Genomic DNA, 22,134 nt, shown 5'->3' on the forward strand with positions numbered 1-22,134 from the left:
GAACAGCAGGATTCTTCAGGAGATGGACCAACAACCTGCTGCCGTGGCATAAAATCATATTCAACTATATACAACAGAAGTAACCCTTAAAATGTGTCATTGAATGTTATAAGTCTTGCATCAAAGGACCTGCATTAATTACCAACAGCATTAACCTTGCTATTTGCTTTTACTTACATCTACTTTATAGTTGAGGTATTCTCTCAACTATAAAAGCCGCTATGATAAACCTTTCTTCTTGCTTGTTGTGCTACAGTTTTGTACAGGAAGTTAACCTACTCTTATAGAAGAATTTGAAAGAAGATGAATAATTCAGAATCTTATCTATAAGGATTTTTTTGAGCCTTCTTACTATTTTTTTTTTCTTGTTTTGTAAGTGATACGTGCTACTCTCCAAAATTATTTGTCCTTCTTATTCTTCCTACAAAATCCTAACAGTGGTATTAAAATGCTGTTCCAGTGTATGTTTTGATAATAAAACAACTCTAGGCATATCTTGTGTGAAGTGAATCAAAAAGATTATGAAATGTCTGCCTGCAAATACTTCTAAATCCAGGTAACTGCACAATCTAACCTGCATTTTACTGCACTGTAAAACATTATCATTTTCTCCATAAGATAAAACTCATGGTAGAAGAAACATCTTGATACAGTTCATGCACAAAGAAATACTGACACCGTGAATGATCTACTAAACTATACTAAAATACCAATTTTAACTCCTGCTATAACATAATAGAAAGAAAAACTGTCTTTTTTTTTTTTTTTTTTTTTTTGGGTAACATTCTCATTAGAGTATTCTTCATACCGATTAACTGCTTGATGAGGTTTTCCTTTCTGACTCATTAACCTGGGCAGTGTGCTGATGCTTCACTGTCTGGCTCTGAGGCTGGATCCACCCACTCATCACTCTCTCCATCTCCCTCTCAGGTCATGAAGAGTGGCATGACTCAATGGAAAGAAAAATCCTTTACCGAGATTTCAGATTCCTTATTCAGAATAAGAAGTGCATATCAGTTTTGGTGACCTCTTAAAGGGAATCTCTTTTCATTTTTCCACCTTTCACTCCTGGGACAGGATATTTTGGCATCCAAGTGCCTATACATTTAACTGCAATGAACTCAGCTCACTCTTACATCAKCAAACATTTTAACCAGATAGAATGAATTGATTTGTTCATCTACCATATTGCACCAAGTTGYAAGGTGGAGAGATGGAAGAATTATAATTGCTTTGAGGTCTGTCTGGGTCGTGACAGTGGCCAAAACAGCTTTCCTGACAAGAGAAATGATCTGTGTCTTTCAGCACATTATATCTGAGTTTAAGTAGACAGACAAGGATAATAATAAACTTACATACAGGCATTACACTGAATTTACACAAACACAAAGTTTGACATTAGGTCCTTTGTAAATCCCAGGTGATGATACAGTAATTGTGGGTTGTGCTGGTTAGCAAGAGTTGGAACAGGAGCTTTCTAAGGGCAAGGTATGTAAAAAATCATGCTTTCTTATACACAGGAAAAATCAAAACAGCTGCACAGTTTCTCATCTCCACATTTTCTTTCTTATGTTCCATTTCTTGTTCTTCTGAGACTGTGGCTGATGTCCTTGTGCTTCTTCTTGTCCTGTACTCTCCCTGTTCCATCCACAACTAGAGATAAGAATGACCCATAATGCCTACTCCAACATTAAAAAAAAATTCTAAATTAGCTTGTATTTCTTTCTACATGGATATATACGTCCATGTTTAGAATTTCTCAGTATTTCAGCAATCTTGAGTGAAAGGTGATAACCACAGYCTGTTGTTTCTGTAAAGATTTGCAGACTGGTTTAAATCAGTGAACAAAATCCTCAGTCTCCATAACAACCTCAGGTTCATGTAGAGATGCAGGAGAGATATACATCATGCATGTTATTCCCATCACACATATGAAAATATTCTCACTCTTCCTGGATCTTCTATTTGCCTATAACATGAATGAAGAACATGGTCTGCAAAAATTTTCCAGACTACTCTCTGAGGCAAAAGTTGGCAAGAAGGAAAGGAAAAGGAAAAGGAAAAGGAAAAGGAAAAGGAAAAGGAAAAGGAAAAGGAAAAGGAAAAGGAAAAGGAAAAGGAAAAGGAAAAGGAAAAGGNGAAAAGGAAAAGGAAAAGGAAAAGGAAAAGGAAAAGGAAAAGGAAAAGGAAAAGGAAAAGGAAAAGGAAAAGGAAAAGGAAAAGGAAAAGGAAAAAAGGAAAAGGAAAAGAGAAAGAGAAAAAGCTCCCTAAGGAATTCTTCTGTTGCCAAGGGATTGTCATAGATAATTATTGCACAGTGCAGAATTTATGTATCATAATGATACAGCCTTCAGGAAAATCTTGATATAGGGCATTAATTTAAGCTCCTGGAATGCACTTGCAGTGCCATGTTGAACTACTAACCACTGTGCTATTGAATGGTATGAAACAGAGCACAAAATCTTCAAACTGCAGGCCAGTTTCCCTTATCATATAGCTGAGGTTATTGACATTACTTACTGATAAAATATTTTTCTACTTCCAGTATTTCTCCTACTTCAACAATTCTTACATCTTTAAAAGTATATTACATTTATAAGGGGAACATTAATATAAACACAAGCTCTCCCTGGTACTACTGCTTATGAAATAGTATAAAATGACACTGAACTACATCAGACTTTTGAAGATCAAGCCACTTGCATACAATTAGCTAAATACAGATTGAGATCATGCTTAAGGAAACAAGCTGGGTAACCTTAAGTGACTTCCATCTGATTAGCTGCAGTATTTTCCATTTCCATCAAAAGATTCTGTYTCTTTGAGTATACTCTGAATAGATATTACTCATGCCAGGAAGTCATTGGAGGACAAATAAATATAAGAAAAACAGAAATTAAAATATGTCATGAAAATGATTATTAAGTGTGTTCCTGAACACAAGCATTTTTCATGTATTGTTGGCATCTATAAGTAAACCAGTATTATAATTATTAATATCAACAACATCATCTTCACAGGATATGTAGCCACAGTTATGTGCTACAATTTGAGGTACTTCATATYACAGCATAGAAAACAATGTCCACCCAAAAGAGATTAAAATATGATTATAATGCAATAGGCAATAAATAAAGACACATAAGCAGCCAAGGAAAAGGAAACCATATACTGGGATAGACATTTTGGTTCATCAATTTCCTCTGTATGTGATTTCTTTCATAAGCATGTTATCATATTAGGTTATAGGCTCAGAATATATTGTCAAGATTATGGGAAGAATTCTGTTAAAGAGCAGCTTTGACAGATGTACTTGAGAAGAACAAGGAATTCACTATTTTTTTTTTTCAGATGTTTTCCTTCATAAAGTGATAGGAACTGGCTGCAGAAAATGTGTTTCCTACCAAGCGGGAAGGGAAGGTCAAGAGGGAGTGATGGATTGATTATAAAGCAGAGGTGACTGTGCTGAACAGATGAGAGAGAAGGTGGACTTAGACTTCAAAGGAAGATCAGAGATCCTGAATGATACTTTCAGGAATATCTTTTAAATAAAAATGAACAAATATTATTCTACAGTGTAGAACATTAGTGATCATTGCACTCAGATTTAAAATATGAAGCAATACAAATATGTAATGTATTGTTGTAACTGATCATACAGATCATGTATCCAAACTCAAGTATCTCCTATAGAACCGTATGCATTCAGAGGAGGGTATAGTATAAGATCTTTTGGAAGTGTTTACTATGGCTTTATATGAAGCATGGCACAAAAGATGACTGTTCAATGACTAGTGCTTTCTCAAGCTATTGCAAASCAAATGATGTACCATCATAAAAATAGCTATAGAAACTCTCTTTTATCTTGCCTCTTTTGTAACCACTACRAAATCCCATTTCAGGATCACAATTAAGCTCATGTGTTTACACTGAAATCTGTGAAATTTAAAAAACATTGATATATTCTATGATCTTCTATTATACTTCTATTTATRTGATTTAAAAATAGTAATTTGGTCATCTCAGAGTGTTTCTGTCAAAATGTATTTGTGTTTCATGGTAAAAAATAACTAATACTTGAAAATATACTTCTAACAAGTTACTCCCTGTAAAAAATAAAAAGAAAAACAATAAAAAAGAAAACTTCAAATGGAAACACTGAGGTTTTTTTTCATGGAAATTTATTAGAAACTTAAGAGACAAGAGAAGTATATTTACAACGCCATTATTGCTGATAAATAAATATTTCTTGAATAGACGTCCCCAGGGGAAACCAGTATGATCAGTAGTCAGTATGGAATGAAAGTCAGTAGTCAACCTTACTCTTACTCCTAAACATAAACAGTGCTGTCCTTAATATTCAGATCTTTCATTCTCTGTCTCAGAGGGGAATGAGTCTTTTCTCACAGCATGGCTCCATTTGCCTGATCACACATCACTTTATGGAAAAACAAATAGCTAGTAATTATGCCCAGTAAACCCTTCATGATAGCTTCTTCTGGAGAACTAAAACTTTGTGACAGGTCAGAAGAGTCATCTCAWTATCCAGCACCAAAAGACCAGTATTCCTAGGTTATAAAATGAAAAGTCACTTATGGAAAACACAAAATATCATGCCCCAATCTTTTAAATATTACATGAAGATAACTCAGCAGGCAGCAGGGATGATGAGTGACTCTCACTCTGTGTGCTACCTCCCATTTAATTTTATCCTTTCATAACCATGTAGTCTTATTGGGATATTCATTCAAAATAAGAGGCCTTGGCCAATGTCAATAGCAGCAGGTGTGCTACTGTCATCCTGTAACATCTTTCTGCTTTCTTTAGGCTACATTAAGAAACAAGTTAAAAGACCACAGAGTGAAAATAAAATCCCTCCAAACTAAAACAAGACCCTTCAGGCCATTAGTGATGTTTGAAATAGGTGATTAAAACATTTGTTTCAAGTACTAAATGTCAYGTTCCCTTATTATATTCACACTTTACTAAACATTATGCTATAGTTTGCAAAGCATAGATTCATCCTGCGCATCCTGTACAGGCAAGAGCTTTGGGCATGTGTTTTAATTGAAGGATTTCCCTAAATCAASATTCCAGGCTTTACTCCTTCTGATATACATTTCTTCCTTCAGTTCTCTCTAACCTTACTTTCAGATGTCATGAACACTTCTGCTTTAGAATCAGTATTTAAAACTCATGGAATCCATGAAAATCAAGTGCTGTTTCCCAACTCAAAGGTGCCCTCAGACATCATACTTCCAACCACTCTGGGGACTCTCAGGTCAGGGCTGTGTTCCTCTTTGCCTGCTCTTGGTTCCTACCAGGGCACAGCATTTTAAATCTGATGGTGTTTTCCTGTATTTCTTAGCTGCATGTATGACAGATTTTCAGAGCCAGGCATTTATCACTCCAGCATTACCATACTGTGTTTTTGCAGAGCTGTGGGARGTGTCCTATTTATCACATAAAAAATGCAAGAAACAATTAAAGATCTCCTCTCTTAATAAGATGCTACTTCTCCCATCAGTTTTAAGTCAATGAATATGGAAACCCCTTTTCAAGCATATTTGATTAGTATTCACCACTCTCGGTTGTCAAGGACAGAAGTTCCTGCTGTAACGTTCCTGACACTTGCAGGATCTGCACTGAGGCTAAGTGTTGGGTGGTTGTCACATCTAATTAATGTCACTCCCAGCCAGGGCTCCTACTTTTAAGTCACAGTCCTTGGCCAGACATACTGAAGTGTTATTCTAGGTTGAATACATGGAATGTATCCATTGCATATATTGAATATAGGATAWGCCAATTTACAGAATAAGGAAGATAGGCAAATTGCTATTTAAAAAGATAAAGAAATTGTTACTAAAAACTACTTAAAACAACTTTTTCTTTGGCTCATCACTATGAATGTATTGGAAATCATCAAAATTGTCCAAAAAAATAAGGCATATTCTTTAGGAAAGGGTGAAACTGTCATGTGAATATAAGCAAGAATTGGGGCAGACAAAACACAAAGAGACAGTAGAGATAATACAGTACTCATTGCTGAAGCTGTGCAAAGCAGACAGCTGTATGCAATGGTGGCTTATTAACTTTCTAATAGTATCTACTACCTCTAGTAGTGACAGATTCAAGTGAGAGAAATGCAGTAGCATGCGTCACCTTAAACAGACGGAACAAGGTGAAGCAGTGGTGGTTGGCATAAGTCTTGCACTATTTGGTCAGTTCATGTCTATGCAGAGTCAAACAAACACAGGAAAGAGTTTTTTTCAGTAYCATGACCTGAGGTGCTGTGGGAAAAGAACTCTGCAATAGCCATCAATCAAACCTCAATCCTCTCTACTACAGCCCTATTCAATCCCCTTTTTAATAATCCTATAAATTTAAATTTGTGATTGCAATCCATATGTGTAAAAACTGTAAGTAACCAACTATCATGATTATCACAATTACTACTTTTTTTTTTCTTTTTTGATAACCCTTTGAAAATGAATGAAACAGTGTTATTTGGTGATAATTTTCTGTATGACGGTTCTGTGCATATTAGGAAAATATGCACAAGGATTTTGAACTGAAATGTCTGCAGGTGCCTGTAAAATCCTGAAGGGAACCCAATCTTAAAACGGTAGTCCTAAGACTGACCAGAACATTTCTCAAATACAAGTCAAATTTACAGAAGAGTTACAGTGTAARTAAATAAAGTAGACAAAGCATTTTAGAAATGATATGCATGATATTAGAGAATCATGTTCAAATCCCTTCTCACTTCAGAGAAAACTGTGACATTCTTTCCCTTCAAGTGTCTGTCTTCTGAGCCCAGCATTAGATGCTGATGTTTAGAATAAATCCCAGGTTGACAATATTTTAGTTATTAGTATTCAATTTTTCTGCTATGCTTTTTTTTCTTTCTTTTTTTTTTTTTTTTTTCTTTCTGGGAAAGGATACACCTTGTTCAAGGTGATAGTCTTCTCTACTGAAGATCCTTAGGCCTGTATTCAGCCTATTGCACCTTCTCCCAGAGAGCCATTCTGGACTCAGTGCTGCTAGTAACAGTAATGATACAGCAAGGAGGGCAAGGAAGGACCTGTAACACACACTGGAGACACAACTATTTCTACAATGAAGCAACAGAAGAAAGAAATGCATCAAGATAGGTGCTACACATCTAAACTTTATAACTCTGCTATAGTTGTCTACCCAGAAAACGTCACTTGCAGATCTCCTCAGCTGACATCTCACTCATTATAAACCATGACTTTTGGAAACTTCAGACAGGTTAGGCTGTTTTTATTAAGAATCCAGGCCAAACTCCAATAGAAACAAGACATGTGTTACAGTGCACAATTTTCACTTAGTTGTTCCCAGAGCTGGTTTTATATACATGGCCTTATTGGCAGGGGCATATTTAGAACGTGTTCAGAACACAATTACATTATGTATATCCATGTATGTGTGTATATATGCATCAGTACATGTTAGGAGTTGACCTGCTGGAAAGTAGTTTTGCAGAGAGGGACCTGAGAGTCCTGGTTGACACTAAGYTAACCMTGAGTCAGCAGTGTGCCCTCGTGGCCAAGAAGGCCAATGGGATCCTGGCTGCATCAGSAGGAGTGTTGCCAGCAGGTCAAGGGAGGTGATTCTGCCCCTCTCCTCAGCTCCRGTGAGGCCRCACCTGGAGTACTGTGTGCAGTTCTGGGCTCCCCAGTATAAGAGGGATGTGGAGCTTCTAGAGAGGGTCCAGCAAAGGGCAACMAAGATGATTAAGGGGCTAGAACATCTCTCGTATGAGGAGAGACTAAGTGAGCGGGGTCTGTTTATCCTGGAGAAGAGAAGGCTGAGAGGGGATCTGATTAATATGTATAAGTTCAGGAAGGGAKAATGTAGGGAGGAAGRGGCCAAACTCTTCTCAGTGGTGGCCAGTGACAGGACAAGGGGCAGTGGTTATAAGTTGAAACACAGGAAGTTCCATCTCTGTATGAGGAAGAAATACTTTCCTATGAGGATGACAGAATCCTGGAAAWGGCTGCCCAGGGAGGTTGTGGAGTCTCCTTCTCTGGAGGTCTTCAAAACTCGCCTGGCTGCCACCTTGTGTCACATGCTCTGGGTGTCCCAGAGCTGGGGGGTTGGACTAGATGATCTCTAGAGGTCCCTTCYAAACTTAACCATTCTGTGATATATATTTACTCTATTATTTATATATATGTGTACATAAACTTCTACATAACTTATACATAAATCACTTAAACATATTAGAATATATATCATTAATCTAGTGAGGCTTTTTCTTACCCTGTCTCTAAAGAGTTTCAATGGATGGAGTTTCCTCCATCTTTGCCTTACTTCTCTGCTGATTTTCCACAAGTCTCTTGTGCTTGCAGAAGACAGACTTGCTTCTCACACTAAGCTRCAGCATTTCCATGGGGTTTATTGGACTCCCATTGAGACATATTAACGGTGCCCTGCTCTTGAGCAATAACATTGCTATAATGTTGTGTTATTCTCATTTCTTCAGATTTTTATAAAATACGCTCATAAAGCAGAAGCAGTAGCCCGAAAGATCTATATTTCCCATTCTTATCAAAGGTTACCTAGAAACATCTGCCGCACAATAACAGTAAACTTTCACACATCCAGGAATTCTTGCCATAAACTGCTCCATTGTGCCAATTAAATGCAACAAGAACTCTGCACAGGGGAGTACTTTATTGCTTCTTTATTGGTTTTATATCATTTTAAATCCTGTTCAGTGCAGAAACAACCAACCAAACAAGTATTTAAAAAGCTAAATAGGGAAGTGTAACAGAAGTTAATATACTACCGGAACCATTAATGTGTGCCACGCCACATAAGGTGTATCTATTTTCAGGGTGCAATAAAATATTTTCAGAGGTGCAAAGAAAAACATATATTTGCCTTTTTAATAAGTGAAGTTACCAACATAATGGGAAGTGATCTGACTGATAAAATGGGTTGAATTGGATAGTAACATGTGCTGATTATACAAACATTGCAGTGGTAATTTAGATCTAGAAAAGGATAATTCACTGTTATATTAAAAAAAAAAAAAAACATGCTTTTATGGGGGCACTAGCGATTATATGTTGAATAGGGAACTTTGCCATCTATGTCACACTTCATCATTCCATCACACTAAAAATGCTGGATAGCAATTGCTTTTGGCATAGTGAAGATCCAATATTTGAGCAGAAGTGGAAAAGATTCAAAGCTTTATTTTCTTTTACCAGTCAAAAACTGCTTGAGCTTGGAGATTCAGAACCCCTGAGCTGCTGCAGAAGGCCAGGGAGGTGACAGTGCTAATGTCTACCTTGTGTGATTAATGACAAAACTGGAGGACTTAAATGGCAAGTACCTCAGAGCTATAGTAATGACCACAATTCAGTTTCATTAGAAAGATGCTTGTCTGCTATTTCTTTTATTTTATCATAGTCTTTTCTGCAAAATTATTTAACTCTGTTTAACTCTATTTAACTCTATATGATCATGTCCAAAATTCAAACAGCAACCAAGAGAGAAACAATTTTAATTTGAAGGAACAGACAGCTAGAAAGTATTGTTATTGCTTCCAGAGTAATTTATATCCGAGACTACTGTAATTTTAAACTAATTCCCTCTTTTTTGAATGTCACTACTTTCTGTTTCAGGAAGGATATATCATTTTGCTGTGAGCTAATACTGTCTTCTCCACCTCTTCTGCTTTTTCATCTCTGTTTTTGCAGTGGACCATACTGTATTCAAATTGCCCAGCTGAGTCATGAATCAGAGTAGGGATTCAAAGAGAACATGGAGAGGGACAGGATCCTTCAAATTATTCTCCCTTATAAGTTATTATCTCCCATACTTTATCGTATTCCTCTATATAGAGTTCTTCATGAGTTTATCTCTGTTAGGTAAGTGTAGCCCATYCATAGGATAGACAATAGGCCCTTCCTAACAATAAAAAGAATAATAATAAAAAAAAATTCTGGAAAGAATGACTTCCAATGCTTGGCAGCAAGGCTCTGCCAACACTGCTCTATTTTCTCAGCTATCCCTATCAACCTTGCTAAATGGATGACATTTATTTCAGGGGGGAAAAGTGGATGTAAAAATGTAATGAGGATATAGCAATACAAGGTGGAAAGCAACAAATATGGCTATCTAGGTACAACTTGGTGTAGGCATTCTGCTTTGAAACAAAAGTAGTTAATTCAGAAGTGTTTGGTGCCACTGAGAAAAGTGTATATTTTAGGATTACTTCACTTTGGTTTCAGGAAAGATTGGCCATTTGAGGACAGTTCTATAATAGATGAAGAACAAAATCCAGCAAACCTGATTCCTGATARTGATAGACTCACAAAATCACTTACCATCATAAAGTGCTGCTTAAACTTATCAACTTTATTGTATTGTATTCTTTTTACAGCCATTTTACTTAAAACTTCAATGATGTCTCTTACCCCCGACCTCCTGAGGAAAACTTCCATGTAGTCTTGGACATCCAGTCATCTCCTGGTAAGTGATAAATGAATCTGGAGAACTTGGGCTGAGTTAAAACTGAAACCAGGCCTCTAACTTTCCGAAGAAAATAATCATGTTTGAATTATATTCTGCCAGGATATTTGAATCTAGAATCATCTGTTTAGCTTGTTTACTGCCTTTCCAGCTGTATCTGAGAAAGCTGTTTTGTCTCACTGGGTTTTTACGTGCTTCTTTCCTCCCCTTCACATGCCACAAAAACAGCACATCACCTACCAGTGAAATGTAAACCTCCTTGTTTGGAAAATGCAAAAATCTAATAATAAACTGTAATTTCATCCCAGAAAAGCCAAAGAAAATGGAGGCAATAGAAATAGTTTGCATGACAGGGTTTTTTTTTTCTTTTGCTTACAGAAGCTCTGAGGTCAATCTTAGAAGAGAGCTTTTCGTTTGAGTTTTTACAGCTGTCTCGAGTCAAAATTCTGTTTTCTGAGGATGATTTGTTCTACTGAGTCTTCATAGTTCAAAGTAACAAGCCCAATCACTCTGCCATCCAATCTCCGAGCGGGGAATGCTATGATTGTCCCTATTCCAGACAACTGCAGTTGCAGCTCCCCAGGGACCTGGGAGCAACTGTGATGAATGAACATTGCTGATAATAACATTAAAATGTCTTCATTTTATGACATTTTCTCATCCTTTAGTCTGTCACACCGAATGGCACTACTGCATTTGTATATTTATAAAAAGAATGTTACTCTTTGAATGTTTGCTGCAGCTCCTGTGATGTTGGAGGAAGAAAAGAAGAAAGAAGCAATCCTGTTATCTCACTGCCATTATCTACCCTAGAAAAGGTGTTTTAGCACTCTTTGTATATGACTATGATGTGATTATAATGGAGATGGGTTAGATTCTACACTCAGGAGAAAACCAGAATGATATCATTGAAGTAAATTGAGTTATTTTACATTTTAATAATGCAATAGAGATCAGGACCTCCCACTTTAGAATGAGTGCAGTCTGCCAAGTGTAGAGTTTTCGGTGCAAATATACTTTTTAAAAAACAATGCTTTCACCTTACTTAGATTACCGCCTTTGTCTGCAGAAGGTTCAGGCCCCTTTTTCCTTCAGATGTATTTCCATTATTTGTGTATAAAAATTATCTTAATACTCTCATAGTAGTTTCACTTGTGCAAAGCAAAGTCACATAGCCAACTAATGATGCATACATAATGTCAGGTCTCTGTCTCCCTTTTACTTCATCCTGTGGCTAATTACCTCACTGCAGACTGCCAATTAGTTTGACTTCCAGCTGTATTTAGGAAGCCTACTGGGAATGACTGCGTAAGCCTTTGAAGTCCTTTACACTATCTGCTAATCTAAAAAGCTTATCAACATAGCATTTGAGAGGAAGACTTGAATAGGTATTAAACACTTATTAATCTTCTCAAAGCTCTAGAAACCACTTGGACAAAATGTGAGCTGTGTTTATATTGAAAGTTAAAATGACTCTGCCTTCTAAGCCCTTTCTTCTCTCAGGATGTTCATGACAACACTAAAACTGATTTTTTTTTTTTTTTAAGTCTTTTCTCCTGTGTTTTTAACATTTCTATAGATACTGATGAAAACATGGCCATTACTGATAGGAAGTTTAGGCTGACCTGTGCTGGTCATCACTAGACTTTGAAACCCTCTGGCATTTCAACTAAACCTGACATTTTTGTGTCTAAAAGACTTCTGCAAGGCAAGTAAAAAAGTTCCAGGAGAGCTACAAAAAGCCTTGAGCTGTTTGACCTGCACACAGATCATTCATTTAAATTTATTTTTGTAGTCACCATGAAAGCCAACTTATCACTGCTAATTATTCACTTACTACCTCCTTTCCCTCTACTAAAACAAAAGTTTTCATATCTGTTTATGTGCACTAAAATTATATTTGGAGGGCTAAAGGCTATTTTCAGCATCCTCAGTAAATCAGAGGGGTTGTGAGAAGTTTGGTCTCTTGTCTTAACTTCACGGAGGCATGCAAAAGCAGTACTTTAGGYTCAATACAAATAGCTCCTTATTTTTCATAGATTAAGAACATGCTATATCTTGGCAAGTGARGAGGTAAAACCTTTCTTCTCAGTAAAACCTTTCCTCTGCTCAGTAATAATTAAGGAAAGCAGAGTAAGTTTAGGTTGGTAAGGATCCAAAATAGTATTTCCACTCTTCCTTGCTTCTAGTCACTTCTTCGACAGCATTTCTTCTGGACAAATTAGCCTGGTTCCTGTTCAAGGGATGTACAGTTCTGTCAACACATACTTTTCATTCTCTTCATTGTTCTGAGTCTTTAGAGTGAGAAGCAGCTCTCTTCATAAGATGCTGTCAAGAAGCTATAATTAGTTTTTTGATGTTCTCTTTAGTGACCTTTTACATTTCAAGGCATCTGCCACTCTTCTGAGGACAGATCATGAAGGAGGTTACAGAACAAAGAAATGCATAATTGTGATCTCCTGTAGGTGTTTATCTTTTTTCTCTGCTGTTATTGACTTTAAACAAATATAATCAAAGTTATTTMAAATGAAATATTATATTTTGTCTATAGAACAGAAAATTGACTTTGATCCTGYAATAACGGTATGAATAAGAGGAAGAAATGCTACATAATTTAACAAGAAATCTTTCTATTCTTCATGACTTATTCCTTCTCAAGGTCTTTTTTATTCTTCACATTCTCTCTCTCATCTTCTTTTTCATTTTCAGGTCTCATCTGTTTTTTATACACTCATATCTTCACTTTTCCCTTTACTGCTATTATTTCAAATTCATTACAAAGGTGTCCCTTCACAATAACTATATGATTAAATATGTGTTTGAATAATACATAGTTCAAAGAGAGCATTTTCTATTTATTATAATACAATATGAATTATCATGAGTTCTTTTGAACTATGAACTCTCAGAAACATATTCAAGATAGGAAAGATTCAATTGTKTTTTTCAAGTTTTCATCATCACAAAAGGATAGGTGGGTAGTTGAACAGGTAGACTGACAGAAATACAGACAAGTGGAAAGCTACAGATTAAACACTAGGTTATCATGTTAAAAATCTTTTAGCTTTAGCTATGAGCATGTCTCAGAAATTTTCTTTGTTCTATGTAAATGCAGACTTGAAATTAAATCCATAATTGAGGAAAATAGATACTGTGCTGCAGAGTTACGTGCTGAGMCGAGAGGAAAATAATAAGGAGTTTTGACTCCTAAAGATATAACACTTCACTGCAAAGTATCTGTATCAGCATTTCCCTGGGCAGTTATGAGTTAGCTCTTGATGTAGGGCAATGCTCTTTGGCCATGATACCTATAACCAAGTTATGCTCCTTGGCCATGGTATCYGTAACTTCCCTACAATCAGCAAATAAAACAGGCAGCTCTGCAATCACTGGGCCACACAGCAGTAATTTGGTGAATGATTAAAAGAACAGGGGATCCATTTCATTCAGATCATGTGTTATTTCAAAGCTGAGGATAAGATTCTAAGCASTAGTTAAGATGTGATTTCTTTCATCCCTAACTAATTTTCTGTAGGGACTGGCAATTTTTATGACAAGTGATCTYACCCACAATTAAAGCACTAGTATAATTTGTCTTTCTGTGGCATTTAATTTATGATATTCAAGCTGAGAAAGGAAAAAGAGTGGAGACTACAGAAATTGCATTCCCTGTTCAGCAGAGAAAACAGTAACAGAAGTTCAACTTACTCCTCATAGCTCCAAGTTTGAATGGAGTAGAAATGCTGTCATGGTGAGATACTTCATAGCATATATCTCACAGCTATGAGATATAGACAGCACCAAATCTTCAACAGTATCTCAGATATATAATACAATTATGTTCCCGCTTCTGTAAAATAAAAAGCCAGTAACTCCTATAAGSTTTTATTTTAGAGGTTGAAATAATGTGAATAGAGATAATCACTTAGCAGGCATATTACTTACAGGGTGCCTACTTACAGTGCTGACAAAACTCATTGTAGAGGCTCACATAAGCACTATTGAGACTCAAAAGCCTTGAGCTCTAGATAAAAACACATGAAAAATATATAAACATTCAACATTGATATTGTACCATCTTAAGAATGACTCAGATATAACTTTTATGACTCCATCTGTTTCAATTGTAGTGAATCCAGCAGCAGAAGATGGCTGTTAAAAAATACCAATTATGTTGCCCGGACAGCTCTTGAAACTTTCAAGATGAATGGGAATAACAACCAGTTTCTAATCTGAGAGGAATACAAGAAAATTGTCTATAAAGCTGAGCCCTTCGTGCTCACAGAAACAGCTGCTGCCTTTACAGGGCTCCTCTTGAATGCATGCTAACTGAAGAAAAGACTTTTCAGAAAAAAAAGGTTTAAATACTTTGACAGAAATATCCAAACATCTTCCATCCAGTCATAACAGATGGCAGTTCAAAAGACATAGGACATCTGCTTATGACTCATCAGTTTTTGCAAAATATTAGAACTTAAGATAGAGCCCTTGACAGTTTTGATTCTTCACAGGTGAGAATGGAGTTGTCTCCATATTGGAAAAGGTCTAATGGTGATGCAAATTTGTAAAGTAAAAATGATTGTTGATTGAGAATTTACAGTAGAGTTAAAATGAAGGTCTTTAGCAAAAAAATTGCAAGTTATAGACATGTCATTCTTTCAGACAGGAAGTTCTGTTTCTATAAAAAAATGTTTTCAGGATATTCCTCCTTTTCATATTGTAAATGAAAAAGTCATAGACAGGAAACCAACTGTAGACACTTTTTTTTTCTCCACAAGTGTTTAATTTTTAAATAAATTATGACAGTAATACAGTAATATATAGTAGCATAACAGTTTACTAACTGTTGTTTCTAGARCTGTAAAACTCCAGTAATTCTCTCAACTTCTTTCCTCTCACTGACAGCTTTAAACTCACTTGATTTTTGCAAAAAATAATTCAGTGATTATGAAATTTTATTTGTTATGAAATATGTGAAGGAATTTTCTACAATCAAAGATGATTTTTTTATATTCATAGCTGGTCTCATACTTTTCAAAAATACTTTCCTTGAACTCATTTACTGGAATCAATCTTTGATGTATGCACATARGAGAATGATGTTAAATAGCAATGACAGAGAGGTCACTCTCACAGATTTCCAATTGACTTCAACATTCTTGAAACATGGCCTCATGTAGACAGAAAAATTAGCAGCTGACCATTTTTAATGTCTTTCAAAATGAATATCACATTGTTTATAGTGTGCAGATAATCTGAAATCATGGTCTGTAGACTAYCATTTCTTTATTCTATCATCAGACCTCACAACAGACCCTACGTAATGTATATGATAAGAAAATGGATAATATTGCTTCCATTTCCATTACCAAAACTAACTTAATATACATCAAGACAACTCAGTGGTAACCTGTCAACAAAGAAATCTTGTGCATTTGTTCCAATCAAGGAATAAGCAAAAACTGAAACAGTCAGACGCTGATCCCAGTAGTTGGTCACATTCATAAATAATGTCTGAAAAAAAATTCCTCTTGGGAAAAAATAGGAAGGATTTTTAATGAAACTATCTCTGCTTTTTCTTTTTTTTTTTAAATTTTTGGCTCAGTTCAGAATTGCCTGTTGTACAGCAGGAAAAACATCTCATCATAGGAAGTATAATGAAATACTCCTGGAGTTCATATATCTCAAGAAAGAACATAATGGCAAAGGACAAGATATCCCTGCTGTGTATTAATAACAGCTATTTATGAGCTAGATAAATATACACTTATTAAAAGATTTTTTTGTTCTTTGTGTATTGACTGATTATAAGAGGGAATAAATAATACTTCTTACTCTGCTGTTCCAAGGGATGAAAAAAAGTATGCAACTGTGAGCTTTGAATAACTTTACTGCTTCTCTTTCCTAGGCAGTAAAACTATCTACTGTAATAGATGATTATATAAAAACTTTCAAGGCAAGTGCTTTTATGAAAATTCACCAGTGGAAAATAACTATTGATTTCGGTTTCCCTTGGGAAGAAAAATGATTGGAAACTCTTTTGAATCTTGTCAGCACAATAGACTGCAGCATTTCATACAAATAATGGGGAGARATTACTGCAAAATCAGCTCAGCATTGGATGAGTAGAAAATGGAGAGAATCGATCTGAAATGTTTCTGCCTTGTTTTCTAAAATAAATGTAAGCAATAAATATCCTATTTTCAAATTATTTTAGGATAATAGATGCATCTTTACTACACTGTCACAAGAAAATTAATGATACAGTATAAACACAGACAGTGGCACAGACTACACAGGATAAAATGTTCAAAGAAATTCATACTGTAAATAGAAAGAATTTTATAGAAAGATTTGAAGCAAAGACAAATCTACATTAAATAATACTAAGAACTGAACAACACACTGAATTTAGTCTGGCAAAACCTGTTATCTCATTGTTCTTAGAATAACAGAGTTTTCTTCCATTCTAAGGCTACTGTTTTGTTCTCAGCTCATCACACTGTGGATCATATTCCCAGTKATTGTTCTCATAGATCACTGTATCACAGTTATATAATTCACAGAGAGACAGAATATCTGCAAAACAATTCATCTAAATTAAGGAGTCAACAGAATAAATTGTCAATATACTTGAAGACTCTAGTTTTCCACTTTGAGAATGCATAATTAAAATATAATGTAGCTTAAACAGTTTTGCTTAAGACATCATGATGGACACAAGATATGAAATAATAGCCAGTAAGAAAATACCAGGAACCAGTGAAACATGTGAAAAGAGAGACCAATATCTGGGATTATTTGCTGTCACTGGACTGTTGAGCCCTTTTATTTGTTGTTTAGAAACTGTATAGAGTGTAATGCTACTATTGGAAATTAGTCCATAAAGAAAGCAAAATAATACTGATTAGTCAAACTTTGTGCCTGGGCAAAACTAATGAAGTCCAGTCTCTGGAGGAGCTGAGGAGTAGTCTCTGAAGCTGCCAGCTGTATGGAGCATCTCTGCCCTGCAGTCTGGTGGACTCATATTTCTTAACATATCAGCAGTGTYTTCCGCATTGAATGAGAATAAATGTAAAACATGCAGAAGACTGAGCATGGAAGATGCAGCCAACATAGATGTCTGAATTTTAATGGTAAAAAAACCATAAAGTTAATAAATATAATATTTATTAAGAATAAAGGACAAGGAATAATTATACACAATGTGATAAGTATAACGCCCTGCAACATATAAATTAAGGAAAGATGGTAATGCTAATGATRTGGTAAAAAATGATTTAATTGGAAGTCAGTGACATTCATTATTCTGAGGAAGACCTTACTGAGTTTGTTACCTCCTTAATTAGTAGTATGTATCTAAGTCTAGTCATCTATGGAATTATTCAGAAATTGTTCAGAGACCTAACTATAGACATGTAGTGCCATTTAAGATGACTTAAGGTGATCTGGATGCTGATCTGGCTCTCAGGTATCACAGGAATGGCAGTCAGAGACCAAGTGATTAACATGAGGCTTATATAACCAATTTAGGCATAGGAGTAATTTTTCAACATAAAAATTAAGCATTTCAGGCATCACATTTCTTTATAAAATCATAATCATTATACTGAGATGATTAGGAATGAGTTAGTATGTGCCTGCTCAAGAGTTCAGTTACTGAAAAAATAAATCCCTATATAAGCATGTATATTAAAACACATAGTAGAATATCTGATGGAAATCCTAACTAGGGCTTTGGGATATTTCAAGTAAATGGAAAAAAGAGTATTATTCATTTTTTTTCAATCTTCCCATTCCATAGTCTTAAATTATATGGCTTCAGAGTACTAAAAACCCCTAATGARGGATTTTTCTATATAAGTATTCTTCTAATTCCGGGCAAATATGATGTAATTCAGGAAGAAGAAAACATCCTTAAATAATATTAAGTAGATAATGAAAATGACATCTTTTCCATCACGGTCTCTTCATTGTTGTGTGTTTGTAGAGAAAGAACACTAGAGAAGACTACCCATACTTGAAGGAATGAGTGGAGTTAACTTCTCACTCCTATCTTGAAGAAGAAAACAAAAAAAATAGAAAATATGCTTTATCCTATTCAAACTCTAGGAAAGTGGAGAGGACAACTGAAAAGAGCATGACATTGGTAAGAGAGCATGATTCCCTTCCTCTAGAGTCTGTGGATGGCTGTGTCTGTCCCTAGGAGGCTGAAAGGAAGCTGAAAAGTCCACAACAGCCTTGCAGCAATCACCATGTGAAGAGCTTCTGGGTGTGTGAAAATTATCACACTTTTCTCCGAGGCAATGTGCATTCAGATGAGCGCCAGGAGTGTAGATAATCTTTATTGCTTTGTCAAAGATAAAATGTTAAAAAAAAAAAAAAAAAAAAAAAAGTTTTACCTAGAATGGGGAAGTTGTAAGTAATTAAGATATTTTTGCTTCCTCCTTCCAGAGAGGCAAAAAAAATACCAAGAAAAAAGTATTAAATATTCTGTGTCTCCAATCAAAATGGATTTCTGCAGTACCCTAGATGAAATTTATCATTCTCTGCATATCCAAAAATTACAAGAGGTTTAGGGCACGAAACAGAACTATGAAATTATTTCATGACTGACTGTTAATAAATTGGATCATGATAAAATATCTGCTTTAATTATGTAAATGAGGATCTCATCATTTTTCTTAGATAATTCATAAAAGTGGTTCACCATTTCTTGGTACACTTCTCATTGTGGGACGAGAAAGAGAATTAATAAGGAAGGGAGGAAGGGTATCTCCCCAGAACAAAATGTGCTTGCATTTTTGCATGCTTTAAAAATAGTTTAGGAATGAAAAGAAAATTTCATGGGCTGAGGTATTCTCTAATGATCAGGAAATAGGCAATCTCGTGCAAGCTGTGTGACAAAGGTAATGGCCTGCTCCATAGAGGAGACTAATAAAATGCCTAGAGAAAAGGTCTATGACTCATCATTCAGCCTGGAGATATTTCTAAAGAAACTAAAGAAACAAAAATGAGAATTTAGTTGCTACCAGGAAAATGCAGAGATGTRAACATGCAGGGTAAAGAAAAAATCACATGCGTTGCCAACATTACCCAGAATGTCAGGCGATTCAGCAATGCTGATTGATTGGTTCTTTTTCTATAGAAATGCTTGACTGAACCTCCTGCCTGAAAAAAGAAATTGTCTTTGACACCCGCATTTCACTTATAATGATAGTTTAAATTGCAAGAGAGATTTTGACAACAGTAATTTTCCTTTCTGAAGAGCAATGGGACTTTGAGAAATGAGTCCAAGTGATATTGAGTCTATGACAGAGTACCTTCAAATCCACCTTCAACAGCAATAGTTAATCATAACTTAAGAGGTAGACATTGTGACCCTGTGACCCCATGGATCATTCTAGAAAGTCTAGAGATTTCTCACATCAATGTTGGCTTATTTATTTCATGTTTCCAAAAATCAATGTAGAAAATGATATACAATTTGCTGTTTATTAAAAAGTATCACAATCTTTCCTGTGAATTCCTAGTGAAAATGAGGAACTTCAATATATAAATTATTCCTGGTAGGGTATGAAAACAATCAGAAGATCATTTTAACAGGAAAATGTTGGACATGTAGGACAGATACCTGTGTTCCCCAGTGGACTGAAATCTCACCCAGTACATTAAAAAGGCCATATGTTTTATATCAGAGGTGGGGAACATTGCTCTGAGTAATGGTGAAACAGATTGTTCAGTCTATTCTGAGCCACATTAGCTATATCAAATACTAAGACCAAACACAAACCAAGTTTCTGTGTACCGGCAAGTCCCTTTTAAGAAATGAATCTAATCTAATGATGGAAAACACTGTAAAGACAATGTATTATTATAAGTGATAGCTGGATTTGATAGGGATTGTTTCAGTTTGTAGTCACTGAGGTTCTGGGGAAAGAGTGCTATGAAATTTCTTCTAAGGCTCTTTATCAAGAAGAGAAAAAAAGATTGCAGTTCATAGAGATATGAGAAGGAAAAACTACAGCAGATATAAATTATCTTCAGAGAGCAAAATTGTAATAGGTAATAGTCCAATATTTGATTGAGACTAGGAGAAGTTTAATAACAATACAGATAATAATTTAACAAAAATGGATCCCTCTGAAACACAAGGAAAATGGCAAAAGCTGAGGACAATAGATTTGACCGTCACATACAACCTTCCGACAGTTCAGTTGTGATGCAAGACTGGTGATTTCAATTGCTATGGAATGAGGTCAATGTAAATCATACTTACAAAGGGTGTGGCGGGACTTATGGAGGACTTTGAGGTCCTAGAAAGACTCCAGAGAAAAAATGTAGGTGACAAATATTTATATTCATTTTCTGAGGCCTAATGATAGAAGCACCATGATATACACTTCACTCATCAACATTCAGCCTTACTCAGATTTGTTTCATTATTACATTAATATTCCAGTCTGCATGACTACTTCAATAAAAATTCTAAAATGAACTTCTGCCTTCCATCAGAAAAATGTCACCAAGTGTTCTTCTGCTACTTGTGTTTTATCTTCAGTGAGGGTGCAAGTGCCAGGAAAGATATTGACAATATTATTGCCCTTTCTGAACAAGAACAGGATTATCAAAAGCAATTCCACGTGCACATAGACTGTGACACTTGTCTCTCTAAATCCAATTTTAGCAGATAATTGTGTTTCCAGAAGAAGATAATATAAAACTGTGACTACCCAGATTTTTTCAAAAGGACTAAGGGAATAAAAAATAGCTTTCTATTAATTTCATACCCAACTGAAAGCAATGTAGAACACCTGCTTGTAGTGCAACAAAAGAACTTGGTCTTTCTTGCAAAGATTATCCTTTAATTGAGGACGGATTCTGGTACAGAAAGAAGAGCGGTATCAGAGTTACTCTTATCTGCAGAATGAAAAAAATGAATCTGCCAGAGAAAAATGAGGTAGCTCTGTTCTAATAATGAACTAGCATCTCATAGAAAGAAAAAAAGAAAAAAAAAAAAAAAAAAAAAAGGAAATTTAATTATTTAATTCCCAGAATGACCTAACATCAAAAATATTTTTGTACAACAATAAGACTGAAGATGAGACACACCTGAAAAAAAGTCATATCCTACTTTCTATAAAGCATGAAACCACTCAAAAAGCTAATGACTGTACTTACTCAGAAATGAGAGAAGACATTGAGGATGCCAGAAGTTCACATTAATTGTAGGGCAGGCAAGCAGACTTCAAAGTGGAGACTTCAAARTGCAAATGGTCTCCATTTCCTGAGTATTTACAAAACCATTGGAGAGATATGGGTATAATGAAATAAGCAATCTTCAACATTTCAAGTCTCCTTTAATTTTGAGGTCTGAAGCTATATGTARAATATAATGAAAAACTGTAAAAGTTTTTCTCCACTGAAAAAGAAACRTGGAAACCCATCCATGGGTGAGTTTCCCACCACCCTAGGACTCCTTCAAGTTGTGTTGTTTGTATGTACATTGACACTCTCTGACAGAAAAGCAGGATCTGATCATTATTTTGGAACAATTTGGCACTACAGAAGGATTTATCTTTTTCTTGATTGGCACAAGGTACTTGGGACAAATTTGTCAGT

The sequence above is a fragment of the Nothoprocta perdicaria genome, unplaced genomic scaffold (assembly GCF_003342845.1).
Source record: "Nothoprocta perdicaria isolate Ctin4 unplaced genomic scaffold, notPer1 scaffold_527, whole genome shotgun sequence".
Taxonomy (NCBI): Eukaryota; Metazoa; Chordata; class Aves; order Tinamiformes; family Tinamidae; genus Nothoprocta; species Nothoprocta perdicaria.